The sequence below is a fragment of the Capra hircus genome, chromosome 10 (assembly GCF_001704415.2).
Source record: "Capra hircus breed San Clemente chromosome 10, ASM170441v1, whole genome shotgun sequence".
NCBI lineage: Eukaryota > Metazoa > Chordata > Mammalia > Artiodactyla > Bovidae > Capra > Capra hircus.
This window is the reverse complement of record NC_030817.1, coordinates 60417584-60433990: the sequence shown is the minus strand read 5'-3', so window position 1 is coordinate 60433990 and position 16407 is coordinate 60417584. Positions and strand designations below refer to the sequence as shown.

Sequence of the window (16407 nt, the reverse complement as noted above, 5' to 3'; positions counted from 1 at the left end):
GATAAGAATCCGCCTGCCAATGGAGAAGACACAGGTTCGACCCCTGGTCCAGGAATATTCCACTTGCCTCGGGACAACTAAGCCTATGCACCATAACTTGTGAGCCTGTACTCCAGAGTCCACAAGCCGCAACCACTGAAACCCGTGTACTCTAGAACCCATGCTTCGCAACAAGAGAAGCCGCCACAACTAGAGTGTAGCCCCTGCTCGCTGCAACTAAAGAAAGCCCACACATACCCACGAAGACCCAGTGCAGCCAAAAATTAAATACATAAATAAAAAGTATTTTAAAAAATGAGGGAGAGGTGTGAGGAGCAGATCTGGTGGAAGAAACGAAAAACATCCAGCAGAGTTAACAAAGTATATGAAGAGTTGTGTTAATACTCCAGCACGTGTCTTTAGCAGAGGCACTGGTTTAAAGAAGTAGGTGAGACTTAGCATGCAGACTGGGACTAAACCAGAAGTCACAAACCAAACCCACAGGAAACTCAGAATGTAGACAGGTTTTGTTTGGCCCATATAACATATGGGTATATATATTTTCAAATCAAAAACAGCAAATGTTTTCAAATCAGGAGATATCACAAAGAAATATAATTTCTGGCTTTTCTTTAAAAATTAGAAGATCCAGCAACACTCAGCCCATTTCCTATAGGGCAATGCTCAGCTGGAGCTAACTGCAGCCCCTTTAGACAGGGCATGCCTTCTCCAAATTTCCTCGGACCCCACCACCTTCTCTTCCATGCCTAACACTGAGATCTAGAGTGAGTTTTCAGCCTGGAGGTGTCAATCAGTCTAAGGAGTATTTTCTTTCTTTCTTTCTTTTTTTTTTTTTTTTCATTAAAAAAAAATAAAGTTTACTAGATCATAATGTTGTCTGAATTTACCACCTTTGTCAAAAGTGAACTCAAAGCTACCAATGTCTATAATTCCTCAAAGTCAGCAACTTATGGACAGCTTCAGCATCCACAGTCGACCTTTCACTAGCCAGACAAACCTCCCGAAACAATTGCAGTGACCGAGTCATCTTCTCAAATTCTCTTGCTTTTCTATGTCCCTTTTGAATAACCTCCTCAAAGATTTGCAAGCCTAGCTGCATTAAAGCCACAGCTTTTAGGACAGGCTCCTTTAATGAATTTATAGAGGAAGGTAATTGTCTCCTAGCTGGGATCTTCACATTCATTTTCATGTGCCCTAGGTGCACAGCAACATTTTGAGAATAATCTTCAACTAGTGAGTGGCAGTGGGTAGAAAACAATGTACGACACTTTCTATTCTCAGCAAGTTCTTTAACAACTGCATTTGCTATTGCTGTCCTATCAAACACTGCAGTACCTCTTCCTAATTCATCCACAAGCACCAAAGAATGTGCTTGTGTAAGTATACTGGCAGTTTCACTCAATTCAACAAATAATGTACTTTCACCTGACATTATTCTGTCTGAGGCACCAAAGTTAGTAAACACTCTATCAATTGGTGTGAGCCTACACACTTCAAATGGTACCTAACAGCCCATCTGGGCTATTACAGCTAATAGGCCAGCCTGTCTCATGAGTGTAGACTTGCCTCCCATATTTGGCCCAGTAACAAGCACACAATAAGCTTTGCCATTTTCCTCCTCCTCTTCCTCACAGCCTATTAGAATGTCATTAGGAATAAAGTCATCACCAAAAAAAGTCTTCGTAATGCAGGGATGGCATGATCCTCTAAGGTCTAGAGAGGGAGGAGTAGCTTCTTCTGGCAACAGAATTACTGGAAGATACATAGGACCATCACCCCTTGACTGTAGTTAGCCAGGTGTGATAAGACATCCAACACTGCGATGCACTCAGCAGCCGGCCAGTCCTTATAATTTTTATCAAAGGTATAGAACAGTCACCCCATGCAGTCTTTTAATAACGCATCTCTCTGTTCTTCAGCATTTTTCAGATTAACCAACTTCTCAATTGTTTTGGTCCAGTATTGTTTACAGCCCTTTTGAGTGGATTTCAACTCATATTCTTCTGGCAAATTATGGGTGATAAAATTCTCTGGAATTTCCAACAGGTAATGATTCCTACCGATTCCCCAGTTAACTATGGTCCTACAGCCAATTCAACTGTGCTATTTCTCTAAGTATTCCAGGAGGCTCTGTTTTTTCTCTTATTTCAGCAAGAGCTTGATCATAATCAGAGTCAAATCCTGCTTTGGGAGTAATCAGCACAACAGTCGTTCGAGCCTTTTCATGGTCAAAGGTCCCAGTAGTCAGTTCTAAAGTCAAATCAGGAAAGCGGCCTTCAGGATTTTTTGTCTGCAGAGTAAGGACCTGCTTGAGGATTTTAGACTTAAAGTCATCAATGACTTCTTCCATAATCCCTATAATTTTACATATTACTTTGAATCCTTCCAGAGCCGAAAGAAAATCAATAATCTTTTTTTTTTTTTTTTTTTCGCTGTATGTGGTTTCTTCATACAGTATAGCCCAGCTATCTGGGTGGCTCTGGCTCTTGAGGGGATAGCCAACATTATGAATTTTACTCAGTAGTCTCTCAAGATCTGGAAGCTTCTCAATAAGGTGTAAAACCTCAGAGATTTTGTCAGGCACAACCATTAGGTCTTCTGTGGCATCCAGACAATCACTGATAGCATGAGGGTTAATAGTGGGACACAAAGCCACTGCTTTAGAAGCCATTTACCAAAGGGAATATGGCAAGTATCAGTCTTCTCTAACAAGGTCCCTTGAGTAGAGCCGTTTGTTCCATTCAAAAAAATCTCAAAGTTGTTCAGTGTCACAGCACCCAGCACCATTTTTTGATTGGCTTTAGCAAAGACAGCACCAGGTCTTGTAGCACAGACCCAGTCAGAATCCAAGAGAACATACTCTTCAAAATCAGCCACTGATAAAAGCTCCTGGTCAATAAGGCATTTTTTGAGGTAGAAGACACAACCACCAAGAGCAGAGAGGGCCAATTCACTCTCCTCTCCTGGTGTCAGTCCAACAGAATCTGACTCCAAGGTCATACCTTTAAGCACCTGGGGTAGCATCACCCTACCATCCTCATTTAACTTGTCTGTAAAATATCCTTCTTGAAGGAGAGTTCTCAAAGTTTTGGCTGCATCCCAAAACTGGGAGCCTGGTATCAGCCCTTTCTGAAGAGAAGAAGGCGAAGACAAAGTCGCTCAGTCGTGTCTGACTCTTTGCAACCCCATGGACTGTAGCCCACCAAGCTCCTCCATCCATGGAATTTTCTAAGCAAGAGTACTGGAGTGGGTTGCCATTTCCTTCTCCAGGGGATCTTCCTGACCTGGGGATCGAACTCAGGTCTCCCGCATTGCAGGCAGATGCTTTACCATCTGAGCCACCAGGGAGTCAAAGAGGATAATAAACTCTTGAGAATCATCTTAGTTTCTGTTGAGAGATTTCCTCTTTCAAATAAGACTTCTACTGGAGGATAGTGTGCCACTAAAGTCCTAAACCTGGAACAGTGGCAATCATCTGAAAACTGACCTATGAAGAACCTCCCCAGTGAGGTATCAACAAATCATATTCCATACACACAAATGTGGCCAGAAGACTCCTCTTCTTTCTCTTTGAGGCTGAGAAGGTACTTACTGTAGTTCTCCGAGGGGTCACCCTCCAGCACACTGTAGGTCTGTGTGCCCTTGGTAATGACCCTACAGATCTCCCTCCGCACCACTCTGTCATACTAAGGTGTGTGCCATCTTTCGGCATCATGCCTCCATCATGTCTGGGGTCTCAGTCTGTTCTGCTCGTGCTACTTTATAGCCCTTCTGGACCAGGGAATCTGAGTATTGGCCAAACGCAATTTCAGGGGGACCAGAATGGGCCCAGTTGCCTTTCATGAATACCAGCCCTAGTTCACTGACTCCAATAAGAGCATCCCTGTGGTACAGCTCATAAAACTTCCCCACTTTATAAACTATGACCAGATCAAAGTTCTGAGACTTAATTTGTAACCACTTCCTCATCCCAGGAGTACAGGAATTAAGGAAATCCTCAGGCACATAGAGTGTGGATGCATCGAAATCTGGGTGATCGGGCCGCCTCCTGTGCACATCGCTTCTCTTTTCCTCCTTAAGCCTCTCTAAAGTTTCATGATACAGTGGGGTGCTTACTGTGATCACATCCTCCACTAATGTGGGCTTTGGATTCAGAATTTTGAGGGGCAGAGAGAGCACTCAAAGTATTCTTGGCTTCTGATGAAATGTCAGTTGCTCGCTTGGTGACTGAGGGCATTCCTTCTTTGAACTCTTCCTCTTGAGGGAACCATTCCCAGTTACCATTCTCTTCCGCTTTGGAGCAACTCTGACAGGACTGTCCAGGCCTTCAGTGTCCCTGTCCCCCATGCCACTGCTTATTTCATCACTGCTTCCTTCCTCCTTAGCGTCTAGCTTAAATTCCACATCAGAGCCACCAATGTCATCCTCAGAGTCTGACATGACCCTTCGTTTTTTTTTTTTTATTTGGCGGCTACTTCGCCTGGATCTTTGCACCTGATGCGAAGAGCTGACTCATTGGAAAAGACTCTGATGCTGGGAGGGATTGGCCGCAGGAGGAGAAGGGGACGACAGAGGATGAGATGGCTGGATGGCATCACTGACTCGATGGACATGAGTCTGAGTGAATTCTGGGTGTTGGTGATGGACAGGGAGGCCTGGCGTGCTGCGATTCATGGGGTCACAAAGAATCAGACACGACTGAGTGACTGAACTGAACTCTCCTGGATCTTTGCACCTCTGGCCTCACTTCCTCTTCACTCTCAATTTCATTTTCCTCTTCACTCTCATCTGATGTATAAGTGGCACCTGCCTCCGTCTCTTCTTCCTCCTCTGGCTCTGAGGGCTCATCACATACTGCCAACTCAAGCCTCTTAATCTTGTCTTTATTCAAGGCTTCATCTGCACGTTGCATTGCTCTGAGTATTTCAGGCTTTGCACTGTAAAAATGACCTCCTTTCTGGGCTTCCTTTGAATGTGAACCTGTATATGGCTTTAACAGCCTTCTGCTAACCCAGCCCCTTGTTGGGCTATTATCAAAAAACTGTACATGAACTCAGGCAGACTTTCCTTTCTCACAAATGAATGTTCCATCAAAAGAGTGGTTATAAACCAGGCAAGGCCACCAAGGGTAACCCTCCCTCTTGGTCCAAACCAAATCACCTGGTGAGAAGTCACAAGAACTGCTGGTGGGGACTGCAGGGGATGCCAACTTCCACAGCCCTCCGTTGAGGTTCCTGGCCTCAGCCCCTGACATGGTAACCGCTAGGGGCTCTGGCCCAGCCTCGCTCCAGGCCACATCCCCGCCTGGGGAAAGGGAGGCCGCCGTGCTAGTGGCAGTGGCTCTGCTTTCACTTGAGGCCCTGACAGGGGCTTTGCTGGCATTATTCACGGCTGGAAACTTAGGGAAGAAGCTATACAGTGTGTTCTGTCATGACACAGCCACAGTTGCCAAGGCTCAACCACTCGGTCGTACTAAGCCACTAGAGGCAAGGCATCTACTGCTTGGGGCCTGCTGGCAGGAAATCTCTCTTTCTTTTTAAATTTGCAATATTTTTTCTTCCAGTTTTAATGAAATATATGTTACGACATATAACACACACACACACACACACACACACACAAAAATAAAGCTTAAGAAAAGAGATATAACTGACAAAGAGCACTGTGTAAGTTCAAGGTAAACAAGGGTGTTTACTTATAGTAGAAAAGTACTTTTCTGGATCCACAGGTATCCCCTGCTTTTCAAGTTTGCTTTTCATCACTTCACTTTTATAAAAGACGTACATTAGTACCTATTTTCACCAACCAAAAGAAATCAGAGAAGGATTTTTGCTTCTACCAGAGAAAGATGAAAATCAAAAACAGTGTTCCACATTCATTTTACAGTGAGCCCTTAAACACTTAAGAGAATCAGCTTGCACCCTGAGAAGCCAGAGTGGCCCACTAAGCTCCCTCCTCGGGAATGACACACAGCATCTCAGCACCAGGCCGCAGTAGTGTTGAGCTGTGTCTGTGAGCATCTATGTCTTCTCTCAATTTATCCTGTGCCTCCATTAGCAAGATGTGTCTTAAGGCAATTGCTTCTTTGCCATATATCTTTCAGCTTAAAGAAGATTTCATAGGAATGCTCTACTTTTGAATAGCAGGGGAACCCTGTAAGTCTCTACCAAGGTGGAAAAACAAAAGAGGGCTGAATTTTTCCTGAAAAACGGAAGAGAACATTTTCTTTATGGAAGGGAAGAGCATTCCCACAGTACTATAATATGCACACAAAGTGTTTCTGTGTCAAAAGGGTATAAATCAAGAGACCATTTTTCTTTCATTCAGCCCACTTCACTCAATTATGTTACCTGCCTGGAACCCTGTAAGCAATGTAGCTTGAGGTTCTGGACTAGAGCCATGCAGGTGGAAAGCAGAAAAATCATCTAAATTTCATGTTACTTACCCACAATATTCTTTATACCTATTGCTATTCCCTACCACTGTTGCTCAATCTCCAAGTGTCTCTGAGCCAAAGAGCTCCCCACCCCCACCATCACCTCTCTATTCTAAGCAACCAGTGGGCATCTGGATCTCAAAGGTTCTGCAGCATTGCCAGGTGGGGACATCCTCTAGGCAGGTAGAAAATGGTACTAGAGGCAAATACCAGTGAGGCAGAGGTAGTGGTAAGTTCACTGAGTTAAAGCAATGTGGAAAGAAAACTGTAGAGATCAAGAACAGAGCTGTAAGTAGCACAAATAATTAAAAACTGAGGAGAGGCAACTCAAGTAAAGGAAACTCAATAAAAGTAATTAGTTGCCAAGTGATGGAAGAGCTGAGACACTAAAGGGACAATGAGGCAATATCAGGAAGTTTTTGCCACCGCTAGGCCTCACAGAACAAAAGAAGGAGACGATGATGCCAGAAACCAGAATCAGGACTTTTGGTGGAAAGGACAGGAGCCGAGGCTGCCTACCATGAGCTGGGGCTACAGGGAAAGGGTGCAGTCTACTGAGCTGGAAATGACAGAGACTGAAGCACTGACTGAGAAACCACCCTAGTCTCCTGCCAGCTCCTTTCATGGGCCATGGCTGACTCATGTTAATGTTTGACAGAAAACAACAAAATTCTGTAAAGCAATTATTCTTCAATCAAAAAAAAAAAAAAAAAGAGTTTGCATGCCATAACTAAAAATCCAGCATGCCAAAACAAAGACCAAGATACACGTGCCACAGAAAGGCTTTGTAGGCTTGATACAAACAGCAGGGAAAGAGCAGAGAATGAATCTGGGAGCAACTGCAAATAGCTGGGTAGAAATCAGACTTTGGAGGATTCACAAGGAATTGAGGAATAAGAAACAGAAGCAGCAAATGCAAACCACACATTTGTCCTTTCTGTTATTTCAGTGTATCAGTGCAAACTTGGTCCTGTTTGCATTCTTATATTCCTGAGGTTCAGTTCAGTTCAGTTGCTCAGTCATGTCAGATTCTTTGCAACCCCATGAACCGCAGCACACCAGGACTCCCTGTCCATCACCAACTCCTGGAGTCCAACCAAACCCATGTCCATCGAGTCAGTGATGCCATCCAACCATCTCATCCTCTGCCGTCCCCTTCTCCTCCTGCCCTCAATCTTTCCCAGCATCAGCATCTTTTCAAATAAGTCAGCTCTTTGCATGAGGTGGCCCAATTATTGGAGTTTCAGCTTCAACATCAGTCCCTCCAATGAACACCCAGGACTGATCTCTTTTAGGATGGACTGGTTGGATCTCCTTGCAGTCCAAGGGACTCTCAAGAGTCTTCTCCAACACCACAGTTCAAAAGCATCAATTCTTCAGTGCTCAGCTTTCTTTATAGTCCAACTCTCACATCCATCCATGACCACTGGAAAAACCATAGCCTTGACTAGATGGACCTTTGTTGACAAAGTAATGTCTCTGCTTTTTAATATGCTGTCTAGGTTGGTCATAACTTTCCTTCCTAGGAGTAAGCGTCTTTTAATTTCATGGCTGCAATCACCATCTGCAGTGATTTTGGAGCCCAGAAAAATAAAGTCAGCCACTGTTTCCACTGTTTCCCCATCTATTTGCCATAAAGTGATGAGACCGGATGCCATGATCTTAGTTTTCCGAATGTTGATTGGGGGGAAGCTAATGCCTAAACGCTGATTTTAGAAGCTCTATTTCAAGTTAATATTCCCTAAATGGAATAGCTTTTCCCCAAGTTTCTCCTTCCTCATTTTCTGCTGAAATTTACCTATTTGTTACTTTATAATTCCTTTTCTTCAATGAAGATAATAAATAATTGTATGATTCTCCCCAATAACATCCTGAGTTGTTTCCATGAATAAGTTCTTTTTACACAATTTTTAACTCTTCTGCAATCAGGAATTCAGCAATGGGATGCTGTTCTTGTTATTACTTTGCAACTACAAGGCAGTAAATCCATTCATTTGAGAGCTAGTCAGCCTGTGATCTAAAATAACATCTAAGTAGAGACTAGGACCCCTCCTCTATTGGAGAGATTAAGTTTTCCATTTCAATAATAGGAACAGCAAACAGCGGCAGAATATAGATACTCTGTATCCATTAAGTGATGTGCTTCTAAATCAGGTGATTACTATTGTAATCATACAGTCAGTGCAATAAAGGCTGGTTGATTTAAGAGAGCAAGACATTACGCGGAGACAGAACAAGACCTAGAGTATTTTAAAAACATAGCTCCAACTTTCAATTTTCTCATTTGAAATTTTAGAATAATGATCAATGCCCCAACTACCTCACAGAGCTTTTGGAAGGTCAAATCAGACAAGTGCCTGAGTATGCCTTTTTAAAATGCAGCACAGATCCTTTCCAAGGAGCTGACAAGATGGCGGAAGTGGAACAGAATTAGAAGCGGACCATCCGCAAGTTCACCTACCGTGTCGTGGATCTCGACCGTGTCCTACAACCTGGACATGTCCTATGAGCAGCCGATGCAGCTGTAAAGTGAGAGGCGGCGGTGGCGGCTGAACCGCGGCCTCCAGCGGAAGCGAGACTGGCTGCTGAAGCGAGACTGCTGAAGCGGCTGCACAAGGCCAGGAAGGATGCGCTGCACCTGGAGAAGCCCGAGGTGGGGAAGACGCACGTGCGCAAACCGATCTTCCTGCCACAGATGCTGGACAGCATGATAGGCGTCTACAACGGCAAGCCCTTCAACCTGGTGGAAATCAAGCCTGAGATGATTGGCCACTACCTAGGCGAGTTCTGCATCACTTACAAGCCGGTGAAGCACAGCGGGCCAGGCATGGGGCCACACACTCCTCCTGATTCCTCCCCGTCAAGTAGCCTGCTGGCCAACAGAGACTTCTAAAAATAGATACATTTTTTAAATGCAGTATAAAATATATCCACAGAGCCAAAATGCCTAGGGTCCAAATACAGGCCCACCAGTTTTTGGCCATGTGAACTTGAGTAAATTATTGAACTTCTCTGTGCCTAAAGTTTCTCATCTGTAAAGTGGAAAGAGTAGGGGGCCCCTCATCATGGCTTTTAACTAATGACTAGCTGGGGGGAGGGTACAAAAGCCCTCCCCCATTCCTAGCAATGAGGCAAGGTACCATGTACACTCCAGAGCCCCCAGACATCACGCTGAGACCATACTTCACCCGAAATCCCATCCTTGTGTAGTACCTTCTCTTTTCTTACTCTGCTTCCCTCTCTCCCTTACCAATTTTCCTTAAGAACATTAAGGAACTCTTAATAAACCTCATGCACACAAATTGCTTTTGCAGACTCTGTCTTTATAGAGCCCAAGCTAAGTTCAGTACTACTCACACGAAGTTGCTGATAATACAAGAAGAGAACTTGAAACAGTGCCTGGCATGTAGTAATTTCTCAGTAACACTGAATAGAAAATAGGCCAGAAAACAGTCACATGATAATCACAATAATGATGTTACAAAACCCCTGGCTTACTGGGAAGGCTCAGGAGGCACGGAATATGTGTGTACTTATAACTGATTCACATTGTTATACTGTGGAGACTGGCATAGCATCGTGGAGCAATTATACTCTAATGAAAAAAATAAATTTTAAAAAATGTTTAAAGAAAAACCCTGGCTTGCAGTTAACATGTATGGAGATTTAAAGTCCTCCCTCTTGAAGTAATACCATTTGCAGCAACATGGATGGACCTAGAGAGTGTCAAACTAAGTGAAGTTAGTCAGAAAGAGAAGACGAATCCCATATGATAGACATAGCAAACAGCCTGTGGTTGCAGGCAGGGAGTGGGGAGGATGGATTGGGAGTTTGGAAATTATGTGAAAAATAATATATATGTGTATGACTGGATCACTCTGCTGTACAGCAGAAGTTAAGACAGCATTGTAAACAATTATACTTCAATAATTTTATTTTAAAAAAGACATCCCTCTATCCTAACAAGTAAAAAGCTGAACAAACTGAAAAATCAGCAGCTCGACTTAGATCTGGCAGAACTGAGATTACAAGGTAACACCCCTAAAACTGGAGAGACAGACAGGGGGATACTGAGAATTACAATGTATTAGAGCAGAAATCCACAGGCAGAAGGCTCCACAGAAACAGTTGCTGGGGTAAGAAAACCTGAACTGTAATTGACAAATTGCTGGAAGCTCAATGTGGATAAATCTGAGAGATGAAAATTCCAGGTGGACCCAATCATTGGATGTGGGGGTGGGGAATAATTGGGGGCGGGGGGTGATTCTATGAGTTTTACCTCCAGGAGCTTTTACAGGTTCTTACAGTGAAGAAATGCAGGAAAAAAAAAAAAAAATCCCCTGGTGCTTCCTGCATGGGGAGGGGGAAAGTAACCATTGTGAAATAATCAGAGTATCCTATTCTAACAGAGCCTGCCCTCAAGAGAAATTATTTTACCAGATCCTAAATTATTGGGTTTTATCAGAGCCTAACTAACCCAGCAGAAGGGAAATGCCCAACTCTAGTCCCTCTAGCCATCCTGTCCCAGCTAAGATGGTGGGGCACTTGTGAAGTCCACAGTCCTGGGGCACAGGCTCACTAAGAGACTGATACCTAATCCTAGGACTGTAGAACACTTCCTCTGCCCCCACAAAAAAACTTACCACCACATCTCTGAAGGACTATTCCCTGCAGTTCCTTACATCCCACTTTGAACAAAAAATTACAAGACATAATAAAATGCAAAAAAAAAAAAAAAAACAGCTTGAAGAGAGAAAGCAAGCATCAGAACCAAACTCAGATATGGCAAAGATGTTGAAACGATCAAATGGGAATTTAAAACAACCATGATTGGGAATTCACTGGCTGTCCGGTGGTTAGGACTTGGCACTTTCACTGCCAGGGCCTGGGTTCCATCCCTGATGGGGCAACTAAAGTGGTGCACCCCTCCCCATCCCCACCACACCCCCACAAAAAACAACTCTCTCAATATATTAAGGACTGTAATGGAGGTTGAGTTTAATTTCTCTCTGATTGAGTATGGACTGGACTTATTGGATCACATCTATTGAACAGATTAAAGCAGAAGTGATAGGATGTCTCTTCAATAGTAGGTTATGTAAAGACTGGAGTTTCCATCTGGGGTGCTCTCACCGCCTCCTTCTTTGTCCTTGATCCTGTACTTCTGAGGAAGCCCTACAAAAATGTTCACATGACAAGGAGCTGTAGCTGCTGCCAACAACCCCCATGAGACATCCTGAAAATGGACCCTCCGGCTCTTCACATGTTTGCAGCCCTGGCCGACCAGTTAACCGCAACCTCACAAGAGATCAGGAGCCAGTGTCTGGATTCTTGACCCACAGAAACTCTGACCCTAGAAATGTTTGTTGCTTTAAGCTGCCAAATCTAGGGCAATCTGTTACACAGCAATCAATAGCTGACCACGTGGAAAGATAATAAAATTCCAGATAGCGGTGGTTTGATAGAAAAGTAAGGGAGACACACCAAGACTATGGACAGAATGAGATGGACTGGAAATGGAGTTACCTATGTGTATGAAGAGCATCAGAAAATGAAACTGGAGAACACAAATCTCACCATGTCAGTATGGGAAAAGCCAAAATAAGTATCATAATATACAGGAAACTCAGTGGTGAAACCGGATCCCTACGCTCAGTGAGGTGGCTCTGCTATTAGAGGGAGCACTGCCAGTAGAAACCCAGTGTCTTTAAAGCAAATGCGAGGTGCCATTATGAAGGAGAGAGAGAAAACAGAAAAGCCTTTCCTTGGGGGAAGAGAGCAAAGGCAAATAATGAGTCTTAAAAAAAAAAAAAAAAATCCAGAATGAATGCTTTACTCTTCTGCTAGAACAAGGGTATCAGATAATTCAAATTCTTTGTATTGAAGGTTGCTTTTTCTGGTCACCTGAATATAAATTAATAAGATGTTCCTGTATATTCAGTCTTAACTGGAAGGATTTCAAAGAAACTTTCCAAAGTCATTAGACACGAATAGAGTCCCCAGGACTCTCAACTTTTCCAAGGTGGCTCGGTAGCTTCTTTCCCGAAGTTTCCTTTACTCTGGGATGACACTGCTCGTCCTCCTGACAGAAGAGGGTGCTGAAGGCTAACAGGGCTGATCCAAGTTCTGCTCTCAGCTCCATCTAAGCAGCCACAGGAACTCAGATAAGACCTTTCTCTTTTGCAACTTCCTTCCTTATTTATCACACAGGGTTGACAATGCCATGCTTCACAGCACTGATGTCAAACAGATTACAGAGAGAAAAAGCACTTGGCCAACTGTAAAGTGCTGCCCAAAGAGAAAAGGGGAATTCCTTTCAGCTGCCACATCTCCCAAAGAACCCTGTCTCTCAGTCACTGTCAACTCCTGAGTCATAGCAGACCTTTTATTAGCAGGAAATGCTTCTCTCTGACATCTGCTGTCTCTTTGATTAGAACCATAACAATATCCCTGTGCTTTCAGCATGCCGGCCCACCTCCCTTCGTCGCCTGTGGCTGGTGTTATTATTTCTGCCTTCCCTCCGGCTGCCCTCAGACTTTCCTTTTACTCCCTCTCTGCCTCCTTTCACCTGGGAGATAGTTCCCCCCAGAAAACGCTTCAGCAGTATTTTGAGGAAACTGCCGAGGAGTCGTTCTGTTTTCATTTTCCCGAGAATAGCCGCCTGCTGAGTGAGAACTCGTTCTCCACTGTGCTGCCGCCCTAAAAACCGGCTCTGAATTGTCTGGCCAGCGCAGTCCCGAACTGCTGTGGACCAGCGATACTGAAATTCTGAACAACATCTTCTCGCTTTCCTAAGACACCGAATTCCCCAGTATTGTAAATCCAGGATGCTTCATGTCCCACCAACCTGGCCTGCACCCCCTTTTCCATGGGGGAACTGTTGGTGGTTCAGAACATGGATTTCAGAACCTCTCCATGCTTCATTTCTCAGGAGGATCTTATTAACTGCCTGCCAAGGTCACAGGTCAGCACGCAATAAGACAGTATATAGGGACTTCCCTGGTGGCTGAGTGGTAAAGAATCCACCTGCCAATGCAGGAGACGTGGATTCAAGCCCAGATTCAGGAAGATCCCACGTGCTGTACAGCAGCTAAGCCCCTGCGCAACAACTAGTGAGCCTGGGAGCTGTAGCTACTGAGCCCACATGCTTAGAGCCAGAGCTCTAAAACAAAAGAAACCACTGCACTAAGCCCACACACCACAAAGAAAAGTAGCCTCCCCTCGCCACGACTGAAGAAGCGCCCGCAGAGCAACAAAGACCCAGCCCAGCCAAAATAAATAAATAAAATTTACATACATATATATATTTTAAAAAGACAATATACAGTATGTTTACAGGTGTGCCAGGCACAGATATATCCTCCAGGAATGCACTGTTACAACAGAATTACTGTTCACAGGGTTTCAGTTCCTCTTCCGAGCTACCCTAGCTTCTTCCCTCCGCAGTCCTTTGTCCCCGCCACCCCCACCACACCACTTCCTTCCTTGCTGCAGACCCCGAAAGGCCCCAGCAGGGCCTCCCTCCTCTGCAGAGTGCCACTGCGCCAGCCTACAACACTGTCTCCCTCACTGAATGCCCACAGCTCTGTCTCTGCCACTCATGGGGAACTAGTCCCCTTCTTCCTTCTGCTGTTCATTATCTTTCTTTGCGTGCTGTTATTTAACCCAAGCAGGCTTTATTTGCTGACACTGTGCATTGTTATCAATATTTTATCAGACTTCCACCCAGGCCCAGTAATGAAGATGCTGAATTTTAAAACAATGTAAACAAATACCACTGAATAACACTACAAAGAGGAATATTGGCTAAATTTAGGGTCCAAAAGTGAGTCAGGTTTTCCTCAGGGCTCCCTTTATACCTTCTAGAGCTGTTCTTATTAATAAAGAAGATTCAGTTCCCACACAGATTTATCAGTAAAATTATCAGAAATGGAAATAACATAAAATATGTAGACGTGTTCTGAAAAGGTGGCAAGAGGATTCTACAGTTTGAAAAAACAAGTAATTAGATAAAAGTCATTAGACTCTAAGTAAGGTAAGGTCAACTGGCTGGAAATTACAAAATAAACACCTGGGAGGCTCAATTTTTAAAACCAGAAAAATATTGAGGTAAAGTTAGTAAAGTTGTTGAAAAAGAGAGCTGGCTATAAACATCAAGGAGGAGTAACCAGGAGAGAGAGAAGCCCCACCATGTAATCTGTGCCCAAGACCCGGGAGTTGGTTTCTATCAGACCTCACAAACTAGGGGCGCCTCCTGGAGTGGAGACACATTCCTTTGCCTCTCTTCCTGGCCCTGACCAATGAGACAAATAAGGGGTATTCTCAAAGCCAGTATTAAAAAGAGACCAAGGGTGAGTTCAAGGGTCACCCAGGGAAATCTCTCCCCACTTACCTGCTGATTCCTAAAAAGTACTTTCGCCTCTAAGTAGAGACTGAGGCTGAATATGTGAACACAGTTCCACACATTGATGAACAATCTACAGATGCACACAGTGCTAAGTCACGTTTTCTGGGTTTTATTGGGAAAAGTGAAAGTGTTAGCTGCTCAGTCATGTCCGAATCTTTACAACCACATGGACTGTAGCCCTCCAGGCTCCTCTGTCCATGGGATTCTCCAGGCAAGAATATTGGAGAGGACTCCCATTCCCTTCTCCAGGGGATCTTCCCAACCCAGGGCCTGAACCTGGGTCTCCCTTTATTGGGAAGAAAGGAATCAAAAAGACCAGTGTGGAATGAGACCCCAGAAGTGATCAACTAGGTTTGAACTTCAAACAAAATAAAGAGAATTTGTGTTCCAGGATCACCTCCACCAGGTTTGCTGGTATGTTTGCAGGCAGCTCTGCTAGTTAAGTTACTTCGTGACTCTAGTAACGTTGTGGATTCACTTGAGCCAGCCCTGGAACTGTGCCATGATCAAACAAGTACAGTGTTTAGAAGTAAGAATAATTTTAAAGATATTTCCTCCAATTCCTCAACAAGTGTTGAAGAGGGTTGTCATGGACTAAATTGTATGCCACCTGCACAAAATTCCTAGGTTGAAGCTCTGGCCCCCAGGGGGATTGTATTTGGAGATAAGACATTGAAGGAGGTATTTAAGATTAAAAGAGGTCATAAGGGTGGGGCTCCAATCCAACAAGAAGAGAACACCAGGAGTGCAGGCAATGTAGAGGAAAGAACATGTAAGGACACAATGAGGAGGCACGGTCTGCAAGCCAGGAGGAGAAACGTCACTAGAAACCAACCCTGCTGGCTCCTTGATCTAGGGACTCCAGCCTCCAGAACTGTGAAAAAGCAAATTTTTCTTATTGAAGCCACCCAGTTTGAGGTATTCTGTTATGGCAATCCAAGCATATGAATACAAATGCCTAGTTTATAACCAACACACACAAAAACACACAGATATACATCTCCCCATAGGGAGATAAAGAACCCAAGTTGACCCTTGCAGAATCCTCTTGATGGACTCCAGGGTGCAGGATGGAAAGTCCACAGATTCTCTCATATTAATACTTCTTATCCCATCTCAACACAGTCATTAAAATAGAAAGAATATCTCTTCCTGGGGCATTCATACATACAGGTCAACACACACTTATTATGCACCTGCAATGACACATACTAGGACCTGGGATACAAAGATGAAGATGTCTGCTTTCAAGGCTCTTATAGCAGACTCACCAGTCATTGGGTCTGAGGCCACTGGAACTGGCTGCTCCTTCCTGGTCACCCTCTGCCCACCTCGGCAGAGGGATGCAGAACGTGCCTCTGAGCCTTAAGTCCTATAGTCTCCAACTCTGGATGGATTCGGCTTGGGCAACTTTCCTATCTTGTCTGCTTCTAAGATGTTTATACCTCTGTGATATGGGTACCATTGTAAGCTCCACTTTTACTAATAAGATAAATGAGACAATGAAACTGTATAACTGGGCTGAGGTCCTAAGCCTGAGGATTGGAAACTTGGTGACTTCACA

The 16407-nt window shown here is 44.1% G+C and overlaps 2 pseudogenes; one reads left to right on the top strand and one right to left on the bottom strand.

The window, feature by feature from the left end:
* Positions 914-5786, bottom strand: LOC102188224 (annotated as a pseudogene).
* Positions 8847-9304, top strand: LOC102181603 (annotated as a pseudogene).